Source organism: Pelodiscus sinensis, chromosome 6 (genome assembly GCF_049634645.1).
Source record: "Pelodiscus sinensis isolate JC-2024 chromosome 6, ASM4963464v1, whole genome shotgun sequence".
Lineage (NCBI taxonomy): Eukaryota > Metazoa > Chordata > Testudines > Trionychidae > Pelodiscus > Pelodiscus sinensis.
Genome location: NC_134716.1, coordinates 15,077,944 through 15,104,532, shown reverse-complemented (window position 1 = coordinate 15,104,532; position 26,589 = coordinate 15,077,944). Strand labels below are relative to the sequence as shown.

General features: G+C 44.8%; 1 protein-coding gene across 3 annotated transcripts in view; it reads right to left on the bottom strand.

Moving 5' to 3' along the window:
- The window catches only part of MOB3B (MOB kinase activator 3B), a 129,543-nt gene extending 104,158 nt beyond the window's left edge, over window positions 1-25,385 (bottom strand). For 2 of the 3 annotated variants that reach the window (XM_006127251.4, XM_025186766.2), the window contains exon 1: window positions 25,243-25,385. The gene's annotated coding sequence lies outside the window, so the exon portion shown is untranslated. Of the gene's footprint in view, window positions 1-25,114 lie in introns of all 3 variants that reach the window. The other variant, XM_006127252.4, reaches the window with a different exon arrangement.
- Between the last annotated feature and the right edge of the window lie 1,204 nt (window positions 25,386-26,589).

The following is a 26,589-nucleotide window of genomic DNA, read 5'->3' as shown; positions in this document are numbered from 1 at the left end:
AGGGGTTTGTAGAATCAGGTCCTCAATCCTAAGGCCTAACAGGTCCACCAAACCTATTAACTCCTGATGGAAGCATCAGGGTTTCAAAAAACACATGTCAAGAACTGATACAAGCCCATAATTAGCTTATGTTCCTTGTGGATTACTGAAGTAATGAGGAAGAAAAAAATTACATAAATTCAAAATAAATAATGATAATACATAAAAATATAGTATTGGATATGACTAGGAGTCAATGACTAGCTTGAAAATGTCAAGTAAACAAGAGGCAGTGTAACAAAGAGACAATACATCAATTTATTTTGAATGTAAGATCTCTGGGGTAGAAAGGGCATCTTTTTGTTTGCCTTTGTACAGCATGTAGCACAGCAGAGTCCCGTGCCATGCTTTCTAGGTGCTACCAGAACACAAGTAATAAATCACACAGCAGATGAAAAAAGTTAGATCCGGCATACTATATGTGGAAAAATTTAGGACGAAGACTATGTGACCTAAGCGTGCAACTCCCACTGATTTCCTAACCAAGTTAGGTGCCCATCACCTATGGCTTTTCATGGGAGTTGGTGTCTAAATCAATTAGTATCTTTGAAAAGCCCAGTTTTGTTTTTATTTCTTTCATGTCTCTACAGTATAAAGGATGATTGACTGAATCCATGATGAAGCAGTGCTATCCAATTGGTAATAAGCACTTGTAGAATCTGAGCTATTAAAAATAAAAATCCCATATAACAGGTTGCAAGTGATAATTACATTGGACTGACTTCTGCTTAACAACATTTGAAAGCTACAAATACTGTAGAGACATTTGCAATCGGAAACAGATTCTGGAAACAGAGCCATGCCTTATAATTCCAGTGAAACTCATAAGCTTACTGAAGAGACAAAGGGGGAACCTGGTAAACATAGCAGTCAAAACAGAGGCAGTCCCTCATAAATACAACAGCTGTGGGGGGGAAATTGACACAGGTGTTGAGCCTTCAGGATCTGCAGTGGTTTGTGTGCAAGTATAATTTGCTGGGTAGCCACCACACTCAACAGGACAGAACTTTCAACTGAAATAAAGAGATGGCAAATACCAATCCATGTACTTATATGATCTCGTTCCAAGATGTGCCTATTTACCTATTTTATACCACTTCTACACCAGTGCCTATTTTATACCACTTCTACACTGATGTAAACTTATTGATTGCAATGGATTAATCTCTGATTTACAAGAGAATCAGTCTGTAATGCTACCCACAGCTCCCATTGTCCAGGAACGGAGATTCTCGGCCAATGGGAACTGTAAACACCTGTACCTGAGGCAGAGCAGGTAAATAAAGCAGTGGCTGCCCGAACTGCCTCTGTCTTATTCCCCACGCCAGTCTAGTACCTCTCACAAAATATTATTGTGGTATAGTGATCATGATTAAGATGTCACTTACCACACGACTGTTCAAGTCACACCCACAGTATTTCCCTGTATTTTGAATATGGATTACTATTACAGGTTGAACCTCTCTAGTCCAGCACCATCAAGATCTGACTGGTTCCAAACCAGAGAATTCTCTGGATCACAGGAGATCAATATTGTCTAGCAGTATTACCAACACTTCCACAGCTTACTGGGCTCATAGAAGAAATTTAGGGGTAAATTAGAGCAAAACAAGAGCACAGAACACTGAGAGCCAGGACTGGTGGCTGTAAACAAACTTTATGGGACCAGAGGAAATTTGGCCACACCCATGAAAAGTGGACATCCAGCTAAAATCATTCCGATGATCTCAGTTGTAGTTAATACACTACCAGCAGTGGTTAGAACATGCTCTCAGTAAAGGTATAATGTATGCTTTCAGTTATCAAGCCCCTGTGACCCGGCCCCTCCTTCCACTGCTAATAAAATATTGCTATTAGGGTGGCATATCATGGTTTGGGAAGCTGCACTTATGAATATCGCTTTTGTGAGTTGTTAATGTTTTTCTACTTAATTTGATGCTTGGGCTTGGTTGTTGTGGTACAACTGGAAATGGAACTGTCTTGCCATCCCACGGTTCTGCCAACTATCTCTACAGATGTAGGTCTCACGACAATAATTTTTGGTTCTCAAGTGTTTTGCATTACATAGAATCTGGAATTTGTGGTAATTGTTTAAAAAAGAGGATGGAAGGCTATTATATTCCTGCCTTTCACCTTTTAAAGAATAGAAGGGCAAGACAGATGAAAGGAAATTCATGTGCAGCCTTGAAATTAAACAGCAATGGAATAATTATATAAATGGATTTTAAAGCAGCAGTGGTTCCCAAACTGTGAGTCTGCCATCAGCAGAAAAGGTTGCAGTGATCTCTAGCATACGGAGAATGCCATTTCGCTCCACACATTGAGGTTTTGTTTGCAAAGTGTGTAAGTGGTCTCAATGCATGGAAGAAGCCATTTTGTGAAGCAAAATGCAACTGTGCATACATCATATGCATGAAGTAACACTTGGAGAGGAGTGATAGAAATGTAGCCGTGTTAGTCTGGGGTAGTTGAAGCAAAATGCAGGACAATGTAGCACTTTAAAGACTAACAAGATGGTTTATTAGATGATGAGCTTTCGTGGGCCAGACCCACTTCCTCAGATCAAATAGTGGAAGAAAGTAGTCACAACCATATATACCAAAGGATACAATTAAAAAAAAGAACAAATATGAAAAGGACAAATCACATTGCAGAACAGAAGGGGGATGCGGGGGGTGGGGGGGTGGGAAGGGGGAGGAAGGAAGGTAAGTGTCTGTGAATTGCTGATATTAAAGGTAGGGAGAGTGGGATGTTTGTGAGTTAATGGTATTACAGGTGATAATTGGGGAAACTGTCTTGGTAATGGGTGAGAAAGTTCAAAGACTTGTTAAGTCCCTGTTGGCAAGTGTCGAATTTTAACATGAATGACAGTTCAGAGGATTCCCTTTCAAGTGCAGATGTAAAAGGTCTTTGTAGCAGAATGCAGGTGGCTAAGTCATTTAGAGAGTGTCCTTTCTGGTTAAAGTGGCAAGAAACTGTTTTCTCTTTGTGATCTTGTCTGATATCTGTTTTGTGGGCATTAATCCTTTGGCGAAGTGTCTGAGATGTCCTTTTGTAAAGCAAACTGGTTTCCATCATGAGGCAGAACCTCACACATACAGTGCATGTGAGGTCACACCTGAGCAGAGAACACCATTTTGCTCTACAAAATGGCATCCCCTATGGTATATGGAGTCCAGGAAGGAAATAATTTACTAAAATGGGGCTGTCCTATCAAAAAGTTTGGGAAACCCTGAGTTCAAGGAGTGCTACAAGCCAGGGGAACTCCTCTCTCTTCCCAGTGCTCCCTAGCCATTTTGCTTGGGATTGCCTAGGGTGCATCAAACCACCTCTGCAGTCACTGCTACAGTTTGGCACCCCTTTGCCCACAATCTAGTGGCTCCAGAGAGCAACAAGAATAACATGTATAACCCACTGTTTGTACCACCATGAAGTTTAGGTTGCACAACACCACTGGTGTATGGCAAGGGTGGGCAATAATTTTTGATGGGGGGGGCACTCCAAGATTTTGGAAAATGGTTGAGGGCCACACTCTTCTATGATATGAATGGAGGAAGTGCAGGGTCTGGGTTGGAGGTTGGGTGCAGAAGGGATTTTGGGGCAAGGGATTAGAGTGCAGGAGGGAGTGTGGGGTCTGAGAGGGAGTTTGGATGAATGAGATGGTTGTGACCTAGGGCAGGTGACTGGGGTGCAGGGCTTTGAGATGTGACCTAGGGCAAAAGGAAGGAAGAGCAGGGGACTGGGGTACAGGAGAGAGCAGGGGTTTGGGTTGGGACCTAGGGCAAGAGGGGTTATAACCTGGGGCTGAGAATTGTGTGTTGCATCTGGGAGGGGGATCAGTGCAGGAGGGGGCAGAGGGTTTGGGTTATGTAGGGTATGAGAACATGGGGGGGAGACAGAGGGTTGGGGGAGGAAGGGGCTGGAGTGCCAGAGGAAGGCTCTGACAGGGAGACTTACCTGGGTGACTCCTGTCTAGCAGGGTTCTCAGGCAGCCTGCCTGTCCCGCCTCTGCACAGACTGCAGGGGCCATGTACGTGTTGTTAATAACTATAAGTCGGAGGGAGGGGGCAGTGTGTTTTGTGTGTTGCCTGTTTTTCAAATAGGAGCTTCCATTGGCTAGAAACTGGACAATGGGATCATGCTGGGAGTCAAGGCTGCTCATGGAGCCTCTCTCTCCTCCCCTCCAGGCTCACAGTTGTGAAAGAGAAATGTCCGGCAGTGGCTTTTCTGAGAGACGTGTGGGTAGGGTGAGGCAAGCAGGGAGCTTGCGTGGGCCTCACCGTTGAGTCTGCATGCTGGATCTGGTGGCTTGGCAGGCCAGACCCAGCCCGTGGGTCGTATTTTGCCCAAGCCTGGTGGTATACGGAGGATTCTTTATAAACTGAACAGAGAGACACTAAACAAAGCAGCCTTGGAGCAGAGTTCTGTCTTACATGTCCAATGCAATAGTTAAGTCAATGGAAGTAAGGGGTTTATTCATTTGAAACTGCAAGCATGTCACTGTGCATCCAGTTGTGGAAATGAGTTTTATTTTTGTCTCTGTCTGAGCTTTGGAAAACCACAGATAGAGGTTGCTATAAGAAAAAAATATCAAATCAATATATCATATGTTGCAGGGTTGTTGCAATTAACATTTCTCTCTTGTATCCCAGGAAAGTACAAAAAGAGAGATGCAAAGTCACATCACACACATGTACACAGTCCTCACTAAGGCAAACTGAGCCAAAGGAAGACAAACATCCATTTTCAAAAAGATCCATGTGCACAGAGCAAAGGGCAGTTATAAAAAAGGCACTGAGATCATCTCAAGCCCTAGTTCTGGCTTTTACTGCAGAAGACTGCTGTTGAGGTGGGAGGCCAGGAGTGGCATCCTATCCCAACAGAGTTCCAGCTTCCTGGGTGGGATTGTGTTCTGGGATTGCTGGAAAGATGCACACCAGCATGGAGGTGCACATCCAGCAGCCAGCATAGAATGGGTTGGTGCTACAGCCTGTCCACCACATTATAATAAATGTTGTAATATTTAACACTTTTATACTGTTTTTCATTCAGAAAGAAACAAGTATCTTTAAACCTATCTCACAGATGGGAAGACCGAGGAACAGATTTTCCTAAAAATTACTGTGGCTATGTCTACACTGTGTGTTTTTTGTGGAAGAGGAAATGCAAATGAAGTGCCCATTTGCATATCTCATGCTCTCATTTGCATATCTTCTTCTGATCTTTTTTGGGGAAGAGGTTTTTGCGATAAAAAGCCCTGTGTAGGTGGGGCCATTAGTCAGGAAAAAAACCTTTTGCGCAAGAGCCTGTAAACCTCATTTTTTGAGGAATAAGGACTCTTGCGCAAAAGGGTTTTTTTCCCAACAAATGGCCCTATCTACACAGGGCTTTTTATTGCAAAACCCTCTTCCACAAATAGGATCAGCGGATATGAGAGTGCAATATATGCAAATGAGTGCTTCATTTGCATTTCCTCTTCTGCAAAAAATGCACAGTGCAGACGTAGCCTAAGAGTCAGTATCAAAGTTCTGTTCTATTATCAGAACCCAGGTCTCCTGAGTTCTAGCTTGCAGGCTGACCTGCCCGATGACAGGTTACCTCTGACTCAGAACTTGGTATGCTTAGTCTCGGAGTGCAGGTCCAAGGACTTGGTTTCTATTTAGAGGAGGGAAGATGGATTCTGCTCCTAAGCAGAGCTTGCCAAATCTAGTGTGAAATTTCTAATTCCTACAAGATGAGTAAGTATGAAAGAAAATGAACAATTACCTATAAATATCAGCAATAACCCAAGCCTTTTAATTTTCAAAATCTTATAATTTTCTTTTCCTAATTGATTAAAAATGTGAATTAACCTGGTGACTGATATTTCCATATATGTGCATCAGAGATGATAACCCATAACTCTCTCAGAGATAAAAATGTAGCCGTGTTAGTCTGGTGTAGCTGAAACAAAAAAACAGAACTATGAGGCACTTTAAAGACTAACAAGATGGTTTATTAGGTGATGAGCTTTCGTGGGCTTTCTGAGGAAGTAGGTCTGGCCCACGAAAGCTCATCACCTAATAAACCATCTTGTTAGTCTTTAAAGTGCTACATAGTCCTGTTTTTTTCTTCTCTCAGGGAAACAGTGCAAAAAACACAGATGAAAGATGCTATGTAAGTGCAGGGGACAATTATTATTATTCCAAACTTTCCGATGCTTACTATTCCTTGAAACACACTTGACGTGGTGACCTAATTGTTATCCGTATCTCTGAACGGATGTCACAATAGCTAAGGATCTGTTAGTACTGGCAGAAATCTAGTGTTCAAGGGTTTGGACAGAAATGCTGAAAAGGATACATGGAAGTATTCTCCTAAAATGCAGTAATCTGCTGTATCATAAAGAATGTCAAACACCGACAGAATAGAACCTACTGCAAGATGCATTCATTTCAGAATGCCAAGGGAGAATTTATCTTTCTAAGAACTGAATGGAATAACTGTCTTGAACTTAAGATCCTACACATTAGAATCCAAAGAATCTGGGTTCAGATTCTGGATCTTCTTCTCCACCTGTAAATTACTTCTTATGTTCATCTTGACTATTTACAACATAAACTCTTCCCAACATGGACTGTCACTAACTAATTTACATACAGTGCCAAGCACAATGGGGCCATGATCTTGGTTGGAGCTTCTAAGAGTTACTAAATACAGCATAGCAATATACTTGATCCCTAGAGTGGGCAGCTGTGCTAATTCAGTACTTCACAGACAGCTGCTTGCTTACAATTCTTACAGGAACAGAGAGAAATGTGACAGTCAGTGATGAAGTCAAAGGGACTGATGGGTTGTATGAAATAAAGCAGCTACAATGGCTGTGGAGAGAGCTCATTTCAGAATCTGATCTTCCCACACACCGCTAAACTTTCCAGCCCTAGCGCTGCAGAGATTTTCTCCAAAAACCATCCTGATCACCACCCTGCAATTTCATCATGTTCAACCTTATCATTCGGTTGAAATGAACTAGTATTACACAGAGGGAAAAACAGTGAATAAGTTAAATATATATCTCTTTAAATAAGGCTAGAAACAGAGCACCTGAACTTTGTTAGACTAACAGATTTATTGGAGCACAAGTTTTCGTGGGCAAAGACCCACTTCGTCAGATGCATCTGACGAAGTGGGTCTTTGCCCACGAAAGCTTGTGCTCCAATAAATCTGTTAGTCTGTAAGGTGCCACAGGACTTCTCATTGTTTTTGCAGATTCAGACTAACACAGCTACCCCTCTGATACTTGAACTTTGTTAGTCACCTACACTCTGAAAGCTTAAATCAATATTTGTGTCTAGCTGGGCCCATCCATAGGATCACATTCACACCTGTTAACAGAGAGCTTTTTTGAGCATTTGCTGTACCTGAAATCTGATCTGTAGAGAAACTATAGACAGACGGACTTCTGTTCCCACATATATACCCACACACTAGTAAAACCCACAACTTCTCCCTCCCAACAAAATTGCTACAAACCACTTCCACTTCCTGCACTTATGTTCCCACCCAGTCATTCAGAACACAATAACATAGGAAATAAGGTAGAAGGCCTTGTCAATCCCCTACCATTCACAAACTCACACCTCCCCACCTTTTCACCCACTTAGTCACATGACAATTGTTACTACAGTGAATGATCACTTACAGAAGTCATACTGAAAAAATAATAAATATGTCCTGCTGTGATTTAGTGCAATTTTGCAGCTAGAAAGAAGGAAGAGAAGCCAACATCATTTAACCAGCCAGCTTCCCAGACCACTGTTCTGGGACCTCTGTACTATAATATACTGTAAAGGAATTAATTCCACAGCATCCTCGAACTACTGAACACCATAAGGATAAGTAAAGAGGACCCTTGCCCCATATGCACTGGAACCCATCTGAGCCAAGTCTAACAACAGTTTCATTATCTCTGAACATCAGTTCGCATAGCATGGAGCCAAACCTTTCTAGCCACTTGAAATAGGATTTGCAGATCCTTACCTGAGAAACTGACACAGCTCCACTGATTTCAAATTGAGAATCTGGCCTATAAAGACAAGTTTGGCCTAGCAGTGCCCAATACTTGGTGATTCAGAAGGAAGGAGATAAAAAATCCATTAGGTACATGAATGTCAAAAACAGAGCAGGAAGGAAGGTTAGCTGGGTTCTTTCCTGGCCCTAGCGGTAAACAGCTTATGTCTTCAAGCATAATATCCAATTACCCTTTTTGTCTATGTGGTAACAGCAGCCAACCACCAGGAAAGTGCAAATAATAAATGCTTAGAAGGGTGCTATTTCACTGAAGCCAGTCTGAACAGGAATCAGCTTCCTCCTAATGGAGGAAATGAATTTAGTTCTTGCTAAAAAGCAATCGCTTGTTCTAATTTAAAATCTTAACTGTGAATCTGGCACAGTTTAAGAGTGGGAGCGTTAATGGTGGCTAAATCCTCATCCTATTTGTTCCAGGATTAATATCCGAGCAACAATGACAGCCAGGCACAAATAAAAATCAGGAAAATGTGAATTCAGCAGCTCTGACAATAGTCCAGTTTGAAAGTGCACCTAGTGAAACAAAGCACTGACTTCAATTCCAGTAACTAGTGTAGCCCTCTAGGATTAAAGATTACTCTTTAATGAAAGATTATGTCATGTGATAAAATACGTCCATCCAAAACTGGCAACCCTATCAGCAGCATACATATGGGCCCTGATACAGCAAAGCACTTAAGTATGTAAGTAAAGCACATGGGTAGTCTGATTGACTCAACCGTTGGTAGCCAATGAGATGCCTCGCTTATTTAAAATTTATAAAATGCTTTGTTGGCTCAAAGCCCTAGGGCAGGGGTGGCCAGTAAGCCACAGGTAGTCTGCCAGAGTTAGGCTCTGGCGGGCTGCCGGTGCTATATTTATTATTTGAAAATCAAATTTTACTATTTGAAAATCAGTTACAATACTTGCAAATTAATTTTAATGTCTTTGCAACTATATATATGAATATTGCAATGGCTCCGTACTATGAGCTGATGCAAAAAAACCGAGACATATTCATGGCCCCAATCCTACAAGCTCTCAAACGTGAAAATAATATTATAAGTACTATTAGTAGATAAGTGTCAGTTTTATTGTTGGCTTCCTAGTTCTGAAAGTCCAGGTTCACACACTCTCTCATCTTCTAGAAATGTATTTCACGCCATCTTCCACACCACGGAGACAAATACTCCACAGTGTTCATGTGTCAGAGTAATACCATAGATCAGTGGTCCCCAACCTTTTGAGGTTGTCGGGCGCCAGGAGGCGTGGCCGTTCGCCCGCCGGGCGCCAGGGGGCGGGGACACTTGCGCGCCCAGGGGCGGCCCCCCCCATAGACGCATGCCTGGGGGCGGCCCCCCCCCATAGCCGCATGCCCGGGGCCGGGGCCCCCCCCATAGCCATGCGCCTGGAGGGCCGGGGCCCCCCCATAGCCATGCGCCGGGGCCGGTGCCCCCCCCCGCAAGCACCCCAAAAGCACTGCGCGCCCGGGGCCGGCGCTTCCCCTTCCCCCCTGCAAGCGCCACGCGCCCGAGGCCGGGGCCAGCGCTTCCCCCTCCGCCCTCACAAGCGCCGCGCGCCCGGGGCTGGCACTCTCCCCCACGCAAGCGCCGCGCGCCCGACGCTCCCCGCAAGCGCCGCGCCATGTGCCCGGGGCCAGGCCAGCCCTGAGCACCTGGCAGGCGTGTGCAAGTGCCCCCGCGGGCGCCATGGCGCCCGCGGGCACCGTGTTGGGGACCACGGCCATAGATGATGTCTAATTGACGGCCATTGACACCATATGTTACCCTTACATAAACTCTCTGCCTGAGAATCCCAACTGTGCATCCCACTAAATCTACAATGCAAGGCAAATTTCTGGAACCACCCTGTGCTATATCACCTCTTTGTTCGGTTCCTTTCTTCATTTCAAATGTTTTATTATCCTCTCTGTTTTCCTTGTTCTTTATTCTGCTCTTCTTTCCTATTCAAAGTCAAAGCCCCGGAGATGGCATAAGCCTTTGTGAAGGCCATGAAAGAAGCAGCCACCTAAACAAAGGCTTCTGGCTAGATCCTAGTGTGTCTCTCAGAGTTTCTAATCCTAGATTTAACTTTGAAAACATACGGACAGATCTGCAATAAAATGTAAACTGACAACATTCCTTTCCTTTCTTATTATGTGCATACAGATCCAGTTATTGTGTTTGAATGCATATGCATGCGCATATGTGTATATGAGAGAAAATATTCACGGTGAGACTGTCTTGTAATAATGAGACAACATATCACCATCCATGTTTTATAGTGCTCAGATTTTACTGCTTTACCCACTTTGGGGCTGATTCTAGGCTCACTTACTCTGGTACAAATCAAGATTAACTCCAGAGAAGTCTGATGTGGATATGCTCTAAGGCTGTGTCTACACTGGGCCACTTATTCCGGAAAAGCAGCCGCTTTTCCGGAGTAACTTGCCAGCTTTCTACACTGGCCGCTTGCTTTTCTGGAAAAGCAATGACGATCTACTGTAAAATTGTCAGTGTTTTTCCGGAAAAACTATGCTGCTCCCGTTCGGGCAAAAGTCCTTTTCTGGAAAAACTATTCCGGAAAAGGGCCAGTGTAGACAGCACAGTAGTCTTTTCCGCAAAAAAGCCCCGATCGCGAAAATGACGATTGGGGCTTTTTTTCGGAAAAGCGCATCTACATTGGCCATGGACGCTTTTCCGGAAAACGTGCTTTTCCGGAAAAGCATCCTGCCAATGTAGACGCGCTTTTTCCGGAAATACTTATAACGGAAAACTGTTCCGTTTTAAGCATTTCCGGAAAAGGGTGCCAGTGACACAGCCTAAGTGAAATCAGACACAAGCCCTTATTCTTTTAGTGGCCTCAATGAAATCAATGTAAATAATAGCAGCAGTATCTGCCCTGACTTATATGATGAGGTTTCTATATGCCTCAGTTTAGACCATATCATGGTATAATGATAGCTAAGAGAATGGGACAAGAAAAGAGATCTAAAGGGAAAACAGCAAGCCCCCAGAGATGAAATCATCTACTTTACAACTGTTATGGAATAACTTTATACCTCAATGAAGTCAGGATTTTCCAAGCTTTGGTAAGTGCCATTAATGTTCCATTTCTTTTAGTAGCTACTTTTTCCCTTCCAAATGTACTAATCACTATTTCTTCCTCGGTTGCACTATCTGGAAACAGAAGCAACTCAAACAAATTGACAGCTCTGAAAATAGCCATGAAATGTATGCACTCTGAAAATGGAAAATGTGCACACTAACAAATATTCAGATATATTCATATTAATATATATTTTAATCACTGGATTTGACTTTGGAGGCCAAATTCTGTACACAATTCTGATAGGATCTAGTCCAAAATCTGCCAACTTCAATGGGCTTTCAATCAGGCCAATGCTGAAAAGCCTGATAAAATGTAATAAGGATAGGAGCCTATAAGATTCTATAGAAACTCACCCGCATTCTACAAAAATTAAAAGCTATAGCATTTTACCATAAAAACTGACAGTCTAAAGTTTTTTAAAACAGTCTATTGAAATCTATAGCAGGACTAAATTCTCTCTTGAGTTCTTGAGGTTAGTCAAAAAGGCTTATAGAAAAGTGGATCTATTCCTGTTAATTTTATAAGGCTTTTCCATAAAGGTCACACATCCGTACAATCTCATTGTTTTTAAAAGGAGTGTAACTGATTACAAAACATGGTTCCCAGTGCCTAGTTTGGAACATATCAGTTCAGTAGCTGCTTCCCTGGTGGGCAACCTGGGAGAGATTTCAGAGCCAGGTACCAGGGAATAAGGAGTAACCCGATCTTGCTTTTTTTGATTTATCACGTCCCTTGACTGGTAACAGTGCTTGCATTACTGCACTTTCAACTTCATTTTTCCATTAGCAGGCAGATGTTATGGAACTGTTTCACTCAAAAGGCACAGAAAACAGCATTTTAACCATTTAATTTGTCATCTGTTTAAATCTTCACATAGATTACACTTCCAGGACTCTATCAGATGACATCAATACAGAATGAAAACATTATTTACTGTAGAGTGTGTTCTCACCACAAACATCAGGCTGAGATAGGAGACCCTTGTCTCAAACCATCTGATTTCTTTCTCTCTCAGTGCCTCAATCAAAACCGATCATTATTATTGTTAGATTCTAAGGCACTCATCAGCACCAGAGTATCCAAGGACCACTTTGCTCATGTCCCAATTTGAGAAGCACTGCTACAGAGCTGGGAGTCACGCTCCCAGTGTTGTTAGCTACTCCCCATAGGTGGTTTACATAGAGTGCTGGGAGAGCGTAAAAGCCGGCTCCCCATGCGCACCAGCTACCACCTGCCCCTCCGTGCTGCTGTCCCCCCACGATACACAGGCAGCAGAGCAGTGGGGGGCAAGTGGCTTTGCGGCTCACATGCACCAGCTCAGTATCAGAGGTAGCAGTAAAGGTGGGCAGGTGGGAGCCGGTGGCTCCCGCCTCCCTCCCCCTGCACCGCTGCCTCTGATACCGAAGCAACAGTGCAGGGAAGAGAGGGGAAGGCACTGCGTGTAACCATGAAGGTTAAGCAGTGAGACCAGGCTTATCAACCGTTTACATGTACTCTTTTACATCCCTCGTTGGTTAAGCTCTAATATCCCTATTTCTGTGTGAAACCAACACGATGAAGGGAACAGGTCCTTTTATGTTGCGGGTTTTTTTTAAATCTGATCTAAGAGTGATATACTTTTTAAAGTTACACTCTCTCTCATTCATTTTATGACAAACAAGTTGTTTTACGGAACATGGTTCACTTGCCAAACTCCAGAGAGCTGTTTCAGAGGTGAAAACTTAATGTGGGACTTATTTTATTGATTTAAAAAATTCAGTCACCGTTCTAATTTAATTACTGGAGTCATTCCCCCTCTGTCCCATGGTGCTAATACTTACACGTATGCAGTCACAGCAGATGTGTAGCCAACACTAGTTTAGTGAAATGTCATTGTGCACAGACTGGTCTCTAGATAGATGCTTTGCTTTAGAAGACAATCACTGAAGAAGAAATGTGTGAGGAAGCTCTCTTTCTCTGTGTTTTCAAGAGGGACGTTTCAAAATCAAAACAATTCTCTTGAGTAAAGTAGATTGCTATGCATACAAAACACACTGGAAGAGTTACCATCTCAAGTAAAACTCTGAATTTACAAACAACTCTACTCTCTTGGGTAGGAATTGTCTTTACTTATGGGTGTGTGCACCATGCCTCAAAAATCAACGAGGCACTGATCTCAAATCAGAGCAATGAGAACAAATATATTATTAAATATGTTTGGATTTATTTGTATAAATACGGAAAAAATTTACTTATGGAAAAATATAATAGTTCAGATGCTTCTGACAGAGCTCAACATTGTTTTTATTATCACTGCTCACTTAACATCTTGTGTCACTCTCCTATGAACACACATACAAACCCTAACACCACAGTAATTTCCAGATCAACTAGGAGACAAAGAATTTGGGCCTAATTCTGTTCACTCACTGGTGTAAATAGAGAGGAGAATCAGACCGGGGGGGGGGGGGGGGGGGGGGGGGAGGAGGGTCTTTTTTAAAGGAGAAAGTAGAGTATTTGTTCCAGAAGCATAATTCTGACAGGTTTTCCTTTTACACTTGTTTTACACACATGGGATTTGCTGAAATCAGTGAGTTTATTTCTCATTTACAGCCATATGACAGCAAAATCAGGCTCAACTATAAAGGCCCTGATTTACCACAGTCTGCTTCCAATTGTATGCCATTGTTGCCCCACTGAAATCATTGGGGTGGTACTGGGGTAGAACTGTAGAAACAGTAATGAATCAGGCTCAAGTCTGTTGCTTCAACTGGGGGGCCGGGGACTCTTGTTTGTTTGTTCTTGTTTGTTTTTTTTAATTTTAAGGAGCTGATCCCCATGTGTTATAAATTGACACTGCCAGTCCACTAATTTTAACCCTGTGATTCTTCGATTGCAGCTACTGAATCAAACCCAAGTCCAGATATTAGCAGGCACTTGGTCACTAAATGGCTGTCTGTCTGCTTATGCTAGAGCTTAATCTGGTCCAATTGTCACTGAAACCTTACAACGAAGCACTATAACATCTTGTTAAAGCTCTTAGTCCAGATTCTGAATTCTGGTGTAAAATCTGCACAGTTCCATGGAGTTATACTGCTATATAGCAAGACAACCAAGATCAGAATGACCTATTTTAATCACATTCAACCCAGCTTACTTAGCTAATTCCTCACCACATGCTCCCAGCCATGTATTACTTCATCTGCCCTAGTTATAATGTGACAATGAGAGCCAGAGTTTTCTGCCACTATGCCCTCTCAATTATACAAGGGGCACCTTACCCCATTCATACTGCTCATGCTGTGTACTGACATTTCAAATGAGAATAAAGAAATATATTTGCAGCTGCTTTGAACTTTGCTTAATCACTGATAAATGTGAAGTGATTCTCCTTTGGGAAGGACGCTATTTTAGTACTTTATTGTCATCTCTCTAACATAACCTTTACTTGCTTTTTATTACCTGTATCAGAGGGGTAGTCATGTTAGTCTGGATCCGCAAAAGCGACAAGGAGTCCTGTAACACCTAATAGACTAAGAGATGTATTGGAGCATAAGCTTTTGTGGGTAAAGACCCACTTTGTACATGCATCTGACGAAGTGGGTCTTTGCCCACGAAAGCTTATGCTTCAATACATCTCTTAGTCTATAAGGTGCTACTGGACTCCTTGTCGCTTTTTTATTACCTGATATTTCCAGATGGACATTCCCATTCCTTTTAACACTGCAGTTTATACCAATAATAATGAGGTAGTCGGACACTGGGAAGAATCACAAGGAGGAAGGAGCAACAAAGGAGGACGCCTGATTCGGATGGAGAAGGTAGGGAGATCAACGCGTTATCTAAGGTGTTTGAACACAAATGCGAGAAACCTGGGAAACAAACAGGAAGAATTAGAAGCCTTGGCCCAGTTGAAGAACTATGATTTGATTGGAATAAGGGAGACTTGGTGGGATGACTCGCAAGACTGGAGCACTGTCATGGAAGGGCATAATCTGTTCAGGAAGAATAGGCGGGGGAGAAAAGAAGGAGGAGTTGCATTGTATGTAAGAGAGCAGTAGGATTGCTCGTAGCTCCAGTATTTAGAGGAAGAAAAGACTGTTGAGAGTCTATGGGTTAAGTCTAGAGGTGGAAGCAACAGGGGTGATGTCGTGGTTGGAGTCTGCTATAGACCACCGGATCAGGTGGATGAGGCTTTCTTTGGACAACGGAGAGAAGCTTCCAGATTTCAGGCCCTGGTTCTCATAGGGGACTTTAATCACCCTGACATCTGTTGGAAGACCATAAGAACATAAAAACATAAGAACGGCCGTACTGGGTCAGACCAAAGGTACATCTAGCCCAGTAGCTTATCTGCCGACAGTGGCCAGCACCAGGTGCCCCAGAGAGGGTGGACCGAAGACAATGATCAGCGATTTGTCTCCTGCCATCCTTCTCCAGCCTCTGACAAACAAAGGCCAGGGACACCATTTCTATCCCCTGGATAATAGCCTTTTATGGACCTAACCTCCATGAAATTATCTGCTTCTCTTTAAACTCTGTTATAGTCCTAGCCTTCACAGCCTCCTCTGGCAAAGAGTTCCACAGGTTGACTACATGCTGTGTGAAGAACTTTCTTTCATTAGTTTTAAATCTGCTACCCATTAACTTAATTTGGTGTCCACTTAATTTGGTGTTCTTCTATTATGGGAACTAATAAATAACCTTTCTTATTAGCCCTCTCCACACCACTCATGATTTTATATACCTCTATCATATCCTCCCTCAGTCTCCTCTTTTCCATGAGGAGTAACGGTAGTTCAGAATAGGAAGCCTAATCCGAACTACCTATTCCGTGCCGCGTGTAGCCGCGGGCATGGAGTCCGAACTAGTGGGGCTTTAAAAATGGCGGCGCCCGGTAAAATGCAAATGAAGCCCGGGAAATTCAAATCCTGGGCTTCATTTGCAACTTCGGTTGCCTACATTAACCACCCTAGTTCGAACTAGGGTGGCAGTGTAGACATACCCTCTGGGATTTGGGTTTTTTTAGTCTGCAGAAGTGAAGAGTGAGGAGGGATTTGATAGCAGCCTTCAACTTCCTGAAGAGAGGTTCCAAAGAGGATGGAGAGAGGCTGTTCTCAGTAGTGACGGGTGGCAGAACAAGGAGCAATGGTCTCAAGTTACAGTGGGAGAGGTTGGACATTAGAAAAAACTATTTCACTAGGAGGGTGGTGAAGTACTGGAGTGGGTTACCTAGGGAGGTGGTGAAATCTCCATTCCTAGAGGGTTTTAAGTCTCGGCTTGACAAAGCCTTGGCTGGGTTGATTTAATTGGGATTGGTCCTGCCTTGGGCAGGGGGCTGGACTTGATGACCTCCTGAGGTGTCTTCCAGCTCTATGATTCTATGATTAAGGCAACTTCCTTACAGTTTGCAGACAAACTGTAACAAGTCTTTTTAGCTTCAGAGCTGTAGCAAGACTGTGTTTTTCCAGTACCCCGCTGTCTAAGCATCTTCTGAATAAAGGTTACTATCATTTTATAGTCCTATTAGACAATAAAGTCAACTGTTTTGCAGTCACTTTCATTGCAAAGAGACTGTAGTTCTAAATGGCTCCCTATGTATGGTTTACAGTTAATTACTGTAATAGGCTGCAATTTGTCTTTGAGGAATTTTAATCTACTAGGGGAGGGGGAAAAAACCAAATCTTTGTTCTCTAGTTTCACTGTGGCATTTTGATGATTCCAGCTTTAAAGACTTTGCACATCTTAACAACAGATGAGAAAAAAAAGGGACTGAGAATATGTCTACACTACAGCACTAATTCGAACTAACTTAATTCGAAATAGTTAATTCGAACTAAGCTAATTCGAATTAGTGCATCTAGACCTAAAAACTAGTTTGAATTAGCATTTTGCTAATTCGAACTAGCATGTCCACATTGAGTGGACCCTGAACCGAGGTTAAGGATGGCCGGAAGCAGTGCCGGCAGGGCATCAGATTAGGACTTAGGGCGTGGAGCTGCTATCTCAGGCTAGCCGAGGGCTGTGCTTAAAGGGACCCGACCCCCATCCCGGACAGACAGTTCTCAGGGGTTCCCCGCTTGCAAAGCAGTCTTGGCTTGGAGTGCCCTGAGTGCCCATATCACTCGGCACATCACAGCACTCGGCCATCAGCCCGGCTGCACTTGCCGCAGGCTGCCATCCGGTGGGGGGAGGGTCAATCAAGGGGCTTCAGGAGAGCTTCCACCCCGAGGAGCCCGCAGAGCCAGCCCAGTCCTCCCCATCGGGGGCTCGTACCCCATTCCTCCCTCACCTCCTTCCACTTACCCCTCCTTAGCCCCCCTTCCTGATGTACAAAATAAAGGACACGTGTGTTCAAAAATAGAAACTCTCTTTATTGAACAAAACTCGGGGAGACTGGGAAAAGGAGGTGGGAGAGGGGAAGAGAGAGGGTGGGAGAGGGGAGGGCAACTAAAATGATCAGGGGTTTGGAACAGGTCCCGTATGAAGAGAGGCTAAAGAGACTGAGACTTTTCAGCTTAGAAAAGAGGAGACCGAGGAGGGATATGATAGAGGTCTATAAAAGCATGAGTGGTTTGGAGAGGGTGCATAAAGAAAAGTTCTTCATTATTTTCCATAATAGAAGGACTAGAGGACACCAAATGAAATGAATGGGTAGCAGGCTTCAAACTAATAACAGAAAGTTCTTCTTCACAAAGCAAATAATCAACCTGTGGAACTCCTTACTGCAGGCGGCTGTGAAGGCTAGAACTATAACAGAGTTTAAAGAGAAGTGAGATAAAGTCATGGAGGTTGGGTCCAAGGAGTGCTATTAGCCAGGGGGTAGAAATGGTGTCCCTTGCCTTTGTTTGTGGAAGGCTGGAGATGGATGGCACGAGACAAATGGCTGTGTCATTGTTTCGGTCCATCCCCTCCAGGGTCCCTAGTGTTGGCCACTGTCGGGAGACAGGCTACTTGGCTAGATGGACCTTTGGTCTGACCCAGTACGGCCATTCAAAGCTCAGGGTCGGGGGTCTCACTGGACCACCCTGATTTTTATGCAAACCTGCTCCTGGGTTGCCAGGCTGGCAGCTATCCTGCCCTAGACGGCCACTTTCCTGTGCCTAGTGCGGACGTCATGGACGAGGTCCACGATCTCCGCACTAGACCAGGTGGGCGCCTGCCTCTTGCGGACCCGGGCAAGCTCCCGGGAGCCGCCAGCCTGGTCCCGGGAAAAGGCGGAGGGCTGGGTGGCAGTGGGTAGCTGGTTCGTGCCGTGCCAGGTGCAGGGTCTGCTGACTGGGTGCTGGCAGGTTTGCACCTGGCACGGGCACCGTAGCCAACCCATGCCCCTTTAAGGGCTCCGGGGCCGGGAGGGGGGCAGACGAGTTTCCCTGGTGGTGCCCATAGTGGCCACCAGGGAAAGCTGGGGAGGGCTAGCCTCCCACTAGTTCGAATTAAGTGGCTACACAGCCCTTAATTCGAACTGCTTTATTCGAACTAGGCGTTAGTCCTCGTGGAATGAGGTTTACCAAGTTCGAATTAAGCGCTCCGCTAGTTCGAATTAAGAGGCATGCAAAGCAGGCAAGTCAGAATAGGGAAGTAGGATTAAGAGATCCTCCGGAAAAGGGCTTTATTCCGGAGGATCGCGCCAGTTTAGACGCTCTTTTCCTGCTTTTCCCCAAGCTGGAAAAAAAAAAAAGCGGTGGCCATGTTTATTTAAAACCCGTGGGGGATATTTAAATCCCCCGCGGATTTCCCTATTCTGACTTGCCTGTTTTGCATGCCTCTTCCGGAGAAGGGGCCAGTCTAGACGTAGCCCTGAAGAACAGCCTATCTTCTCCCACTTAAAACCTTTAGTAAGAACAAAAGGCTCTCTCTGAAATTAAATCTACACTTTTTCACTTTTCCCTGTCCAAGAGTGACAGTGAGTTTCTTTTGCTGCTCAAATCAAAGAGTTCCTTACTCTTATGTCTTTTAAGTACTTCTCCTGTGAACTCTGATTACCACACACTCCCATAGCATTCTGTTCTCAAAACCACATGCATGTCTTCCTGCTCCAGTCCACCAGCATCTCCAAGATAAAAGGTTTGGGAGCAAGTGCCACTTCCAATTCCACAAGAGGGCTTTTATTTTGTGTCATTACTCGATGCATCACACAACTTCACTAAGATGGAAGGATGGAAAGAATACTGCATTATACCACATCCCAGGTTTATATTGGCAAAAGAACTAAGAATGTAGCTACACTAGAGGTTTTTCTGTCAAGTTAGCGGATTGTCAGGTGTCTTGAGGTAACTATGAGTTCATAAACACTAGCATGTCCTGGAACAAATGTTTGTGAAATGTCTACTTTAGCCTATACAAACACACTGGCTACTCTGAGTTAGACAAGGTAAAAGAAATAGTGTAAACAAGAATGATGTTAAAGACCTCTCTGAAAATTCAGAGTTCATCCACAATGAGGACTTTACAGGCAGCTGTCCATTCCTATGAAGAGAGCACAACTGAATGAAATAGCAAATTGTAAATGGTCTTTTCTTATTTGAGTTCACACAATTTTAAATCTTAAACCTTTGATTTTAAGAACATAAGAACGGCCATACTGGGTCAGACCAAAGGTACATCTAGCCCAGTAGCCTGTCTGCCGATAGAGGCCAGCACCAGGTGCCCCAGAGAGGGTGGACCGAAGACAATGATCAGCGATTTGTCTCCTGCCATCCTTCTCCAGCCTCTGACAAACAAAGGCCAGGGACACCACTTCTATCCCCTGGCTAATAGCCTTTTATGGACCTAACCTCCATGAAATTGCCTAACTTCTCTTTAAACTCTGTTATAGTCCTAGCCTTCGCAGCCTCCTCTGGCAAGGAGTTCCACAGGTTGACTACACGCTGTGTGAAGAAGAACTTTCTTTTATTAGTTCTAAACCTGCTACCCATTAATTTCATTTGGTGTCCTCTAGTTCTTCTATTATGGGAATTAATAAATAACTTTTCTTTATCTGCCCTCTCCACACCACTTATGATTTTATATACTTCTAGCATATCCCCCCTCAGTCTTCCCTTTTCTAAATTGAAAAGTCCCAGTAGCTTTAACCTCTCTTCATATGAGACCCGTTCCAAACCCCTAATCATTTTAGTTGCCCTTTTCTGAACCCTTTCCAAGGCCAAAATATCTTTTTTGAGGTGAGACCACATCTGTACACAGTATTCAAGATGTGGGTGTACCATAGTTTTATACAGGGGAAGTAAGATATTCTGGGTCTTATTTTCTATCCCGTTCTTAATAATTCCTAGCATCCTCTTTGCCTTTTTGACCGCCGCTGCACACTGTGTGGAAGTTTTCAGAGAACTATCCAGGATAACTCCAAGATCTCTTTCCTGATTTGTCATAGCCAAATTAGCCCCCATCATACCGTACATATAGTTGGGGTTATTTTTCCCGATGTGCTTACTTTACACTTATCCACATTAAATTTCATTTGCCATTTTGATGCCCAATCACTCAGTTTGGTGAGATCTTTTTGGAGTCCCTCACAGTCTGCTTCTGTGTTGACTATCCTAACAGTTTGGTATCATCCGTAAACTTTACCACTTCACTGCTTACCCCTTTCTCCAGATCATTTATGAATAAGTTGAAAAGGATTGGTCCCAGGACTGACCCTTGGGGGACATCACTCCATTCTGAAAATTTACCATTTATTCCTACCCTTTGTTTCCTGTCTTTTAACCAGTTCTCAATCCAAGAAAGGACCTTCCCTCTTATTCCATGGCAATGTAATTTACACAAGAGCCTTTGGTTAGGGACCTTGTCAAAGGCTTTCTGAAAATATAAGTACACTATATCTACTGGATCCCCCTTGTCTGCATGTTTGTTAACCCCTTCAAAGAACTCTAATAGATTAGTAAGACGTGACTTCCCTTTACAGAAACCATGTTGACTTTTGTCCAACAAATTATGTTCTTCTACATGCCTCACAATTTTATTCTTTACTATTGTTTCGACTAATTTGCCCAGTACTATAATATAGATTAATAAAAGTGTTTAATTCAACTATTAAAAGTAACATCTAAGAATAATCACAACTGAAGAATCAGAGAAACAAAACTTTTTGTGTGTTTATTAAGGCACGATTTTTTTTTACTTAATTGACTGTGAGTGTTGACCAGTTCAGGGATTTCTCCATCAGTTATTTCCTCTTGTGGCTTTTTCCACCCAGCAACATGAAAAGGAGGTCATTTATTTAAAAAAGGAAATTTTGCATGCAAACCACAACAACTGGCAGGCAGGTTCCGGCAGCTGAAATGTCTTTTAACTCTTTTTTTCCCCCCAAAACTGACCAAATTTCCAGATGACAGGATTCTTTTACAAAGATTATTGGAAGAGAAGAGAAGAGATATATCTGGATTATTCACCATTAACACTTAGACTATTCAGTATCAGATCAGTGATGACAAACATTAATTTAATTATTTTATTTATTTCAAAATAATGGTATTCGGGATGTTCTCATTAAAAATGTTAACTGGTTAAACTATATGTCTGACTGGTTAACCGGCCCATCGCAGTGCTCTGTGGGTCCAGCTAAGCTGGAGCAGCCCACAGCCTGCGGTTATCCTGGTAAGCATGTCAGGGAGAACAAATTCTGCCTCCTACTACAGTTATGCTGGTGATTTATACCAAACTGTGACTAGGCAGAGATGTATCTTAGAACTATTTGAAACATTTGTGCTTATTGCTACCCTTGGCCTGCTCTCATAATCCTGGGCTAAAATGACCCATACTGTACATTCAGGTGTAAATTTCACTCCCCTAGACCAGCAGATTCTTAATGCTCCACTCAGAGGAAAGGCAGGTGGTTACCAGGGTGAGGTAGTTGTGAACTGCAGTCAAGTTTTCACAGGGACGATGCCATTAGAAGCTGCACTTAGCACTGGCAACTTCTAGGCCAATGGTGTCTGCAGGATACATGCAGCCATTGGGACTCCACCTGTGACCCACAGACCCCCTGGCTTCCCCCATCTTCTACATGCCTCTTGTGCATCTGGGCACCAGAGATGAGCACTTCCTACTCCTTCCCTCTCTCCCAGCACTTTTTAAGCAAGCAAATCACCTGAGTTGCATTCTGTCCCCGCTTCTCCCCTCCCTCCTAGAATCAGAATGCTGTGAATCAACTGTTTGTGGCATTCTAGCTCTGGGAGGGAGGACAGTGGGGATGGAGTGTGAATCAGGCAATTTGTACAGCTTCAAAAGTGGTGGGAGTGTGAGGGACAGGTTAGGGATGTTAAAATGAGATTAATCAACTAATCAAATAGTCAATGGAATTTCCATCGACTATTTGATTAGTCAATAAGGGCTCTTCCTCTTTGAAATGCTGTGCCTCTGGTTTGAAATGTACAAGCGCCCCAGCAGGGACGCTTGTACATTTCAAAGATGGAACACCACTGCTGTACCCCTGCCCCCTCCGACGAAGCTGGAGCTGGGGGAAACCAGCTTTTAAGCCGTCTCCCCCCAGTATGCTTCTTCTCCCCTTCCCCCCCCCCCATTGCCTCTTTCTGATAGAGGCAGCAAGGGGGGGAAGCAACTAGTCGACTAGTGTGTCGACTGATAAGATTTTGCTTATCAGATAATTGACTAGTTGCTTACATTCCTAGAACTAGTAAGTGTGGGGCTCAGGTGCTCAGGTGGACCAGAGGAGAGGGAAGGGAGGGCAAACAGGGAGGCAATGGGGCTACAGGAGGAACACCAGTGCGCTGTAGGCTGCTGTGGCTCACTGAGATGAAGGAGGGCCACTCATGCAGTCCACCCACTGTTCCTGGTTGCCCATCCCTGTTCTAGGCTCTGCTGGTTCCTTGTGCAGCACCTATCTGGGCAGTCTCGCTTCTGTCAGGCTCTATTAGAAGCTGCTATAGGCCTAGCCATTAACCAGAGCAGTTAACAGGAACAATGGCACCTTTGTTCAAGTGTCATTTAAGAGAAAGTAAAATTATCTTAAAATTCAAGAAGCATATGTGAACTATGAAAAAACCTGAGAAGTCGAGATGTTTGTAGAGTGCTTTTAACAATGGAGGCATGATGTTGGGTGCTATCCCTACACAAATAATCATCATCTGATTATGAAATATTTCCCCACTTCAGGCTGGTTACTATTGGTTGGGTTACAAATTCACAACTGAGCACTGACCCTGCTCTCTGCACTGGACCTTAGATTTCAGGGTTATAAGGCTGATTATTCATGTGTCAACTTCTGATCCAAACTCCAAAAAGTCTTACATCTGGCCCATCACACTAAGATTCATAAGGAAGATTTTTAAATCCCTCATTCCCTCACTCAGCAAAATCATGAGAGGAAGGGAGACTATTTAAAACACCACTTGGAGAATAAGTCTGTCTCCAAATGAGTAAGATTTGGCAGCTTGGCTGTATGAAGTGAAACAGTAAACAGGGTGCTTTCAATAAAGATTGTGCAATTTCAAGTTGTAAGGAGTTGTGCCTGAGAGCTGCCAAGCAGGAGTGACAAATAGGTCACAAATCCCCAGGTTTGGCTCTGGGGCTCCCTTCCCCATGCAAAACATCACCAGTTGCAATGGGACTTTATGCATTTGAGACTCCCGCCTGGCAATTTCAGAGCAATCCATAGAGAAGGCTGGGGGGAACCACCAACCAGCGTTAAGCACGGGGAGGCGGGGCAGGGGGCCTCTGGATAGCTAGCGGAGCGACGCTCCTCCGGAATGCCCTATTCCTCGCTGCCTTCCTGTAACTCCTCCTACCCTGCAGGGGAAGCGCAGATCCCCTCTGCACATGGCTGAAACAACCGGATCAGATGCACACACTTGTTGACGGTTTCAGTTTTGGCTGCATTCGCTTTCAGAGGCATCGATCACACCCGCTCCAGCACGTGGATTCCCCAACCTCCCGAAGGCAGTAAAGTGGCAGCCACTTCCCTTAAGGGAAGCCACGCAAACTCCCACAGGCGCTGAAGGCAGAAGTCATGATCGTTCACCAGCACAAAAGACCTGCGCTCCTGAACAGCACAGCAAGAAAAGCTCCCGTGGCATGCAGGGAGCAGGACAACACGCTTTGCTACTAGCTTATCGCCCTTCGTGTCATTTACCATCAGACCTGCCCTGGGTACCAATGACAATTCGTTTATTTCGCTTTTGCTCTTTTAAACCTTTTGCTCCCAATCTCCACCGCAGCCTCCCAGCCCCTACACACTTGGATGCGAACAATAGGCAAAGAAAAGCCCATGCACTGTTTTGTTTTGGTGGGCATTTCCCCTCTTTTTACTATGAATGCCAGAGACTTTCAAGGACAACCAGGATCCTGCGTGCTTGGACAGGGGTCCAGATTGGCTGTTTAATAGTTTCGTTAGCTTGGAGAGAAAGGAAAAACATCAAAGGGAACGAGCAAAGCGATTTAAAAAAAAACCCTCTTTCGCACACTGAAGGGCGGGGCTGCGAATCCAGATGTTTGACAGTTGTTGCCAGCGGCTGGAACAGCCTTCCTGGCCCCCATCCCCCACCCTAAGAGAAATCAGGATTTAGTTGGCGTGGAGCTGAGCGGGGGAAGGGCGGTCTCTTTAAAACGAGGGTGGGGCTAAGAGATCAAGGGAAATCCCCACATTATCTTCTTTTTGTACACACCAGAAAAATAACCCCATGCACACTGCCCCCCCTTCCCCCCCGCGGTCAGCAGGACCAGGAACCACTGCCAGCCTATTACTGAACAAACTTCAGCAGCATGCGGGGGGACTGCATCTCCCATCCCGCTCGGGCCCCTCCGGAGCGGCAAAGCAGTCGGGAGCAGCAGGCACAAGACTACAAAGATCCCGGTATCCCAAGAACGCGCTTTTCGTCCATCACGGCAGGGCTACGTCGAGAGATAGGAAGGGGGGAGAACAAGAGCAAGGAGCTGCCCCGGGACTGGCTGCTCCCCCTGCACGCGAGGAAGAACTAACCGTCTGGCCAACTTCTGCCACACCGCTGCACGCAACGCGGGGCTTCTTCTCGCCTTCCCGCCTCCCCCACGCGTGCTGGGCGCTGGGATCCCGAAGCAGCTCGAGGAGATGCCCACGCGGGGTTTTACCTCCAGCCCTGAGCCCGGCTACGTCTGCCCGCTGCCGCCTCTCCGCGGGGTCTTCCTCGCGGGGTGCAGGGAGCCCGAGCGCCGCCGGGGCGCAGAGCCGGACTCCCTGTCGCGCGGGCGGGCGGGCGGCGGGAGAGCCCCACATGCACCGAGCCGCGCTCCCAACAACGCCCCGGCCAGACCCGCGCCCGCCTGGCGCTGCGCTCCGAGTGGGACGGGCCGGCAACCCCTGGCGGCCACTGCCGGGCGCTGCAGCTTCTGCAACGCTGGCCGCGGCTCTGGGGACCGTCGCCAAAGTTTGCAAACGGCGCGGAAAGGAGCTGGGGAGCTGGGCTGTGAGCGGGCGCTGGGACGAGCGGCGGGGGAACGCTGACACGGAATCCGTGTGAACGGGTTGTAACCCGGGCGGGGGAGGAGCTACCTCTGCACCCCGGGCTCTGAACTCCCCTGAACATAAAACTATGGGAATAGAGTCGCCCTCCTGTCCTACCTAACCCCGGGGCTGCTTCAAGGAAAGTGCAAGAGACACCGCAGAAAGCAGTTATGGGACCTGGACTCAGTAGCAGCGCTGGAGAGCTCACAGAACCAGCCCAGACAGGCAGCCCCTGCCTCCCTTCCTCTAACACACAACCTTAGTCCCTATGCCGCGGGAGACTGAGAGGGATTCCCCTTTGATCAAGATGCTCTCAAATGGGATGCTAGCTGTTTTATAGCACAGCTAAGTACTTGTGCTCCTAACCCATGCAGGCACCTGTGACTATCCCAGTTCCTCCTTGCTGACCAAGACACTCTCTCTTTTCCAAAATAATTTCAAAATAGTTACAGCCTATCAGGTTTATTTTACATCTTGTTTAGTATTATTCTCTCCCACCCCTTTCCTCCTAGCACAAAGACCGGCCCCACGTGGACCAGGGCTTTTGACACTGGAAAACATTTTTCTACCTAGAATCCAACTATACAAATGCAAAACAAATAAGGTTAGTTTGGGTTTGTTTGAGGTTTTTTGCTTTGTTTTTTTAGGAGGCCTTTATAATCATTAACAAGGCTTACTCAGAAACTTATCTACAAGGGTTGGTTTAGGTAGCAAACACATGACTTCTTTGAAACTGTAATTAGAGATGTAATAGGCAGTAGAAAATCTCTAACCATAAAAGTATTTGGCAGCAGCCCTTTCCTGAGATCAAACTTTGGGCTTGCGTACACACAAACTGTACTATTTCAACCATACTAGAACAACCTCCCCTAGTATGGATGCTTTTATACTAGTATAAAGGTACTCCTAGCATGCTAACTTATTCCGGTATAAATCTTATTTCAGTTTTGCTTGACTAAAATTAAAATAAGTGT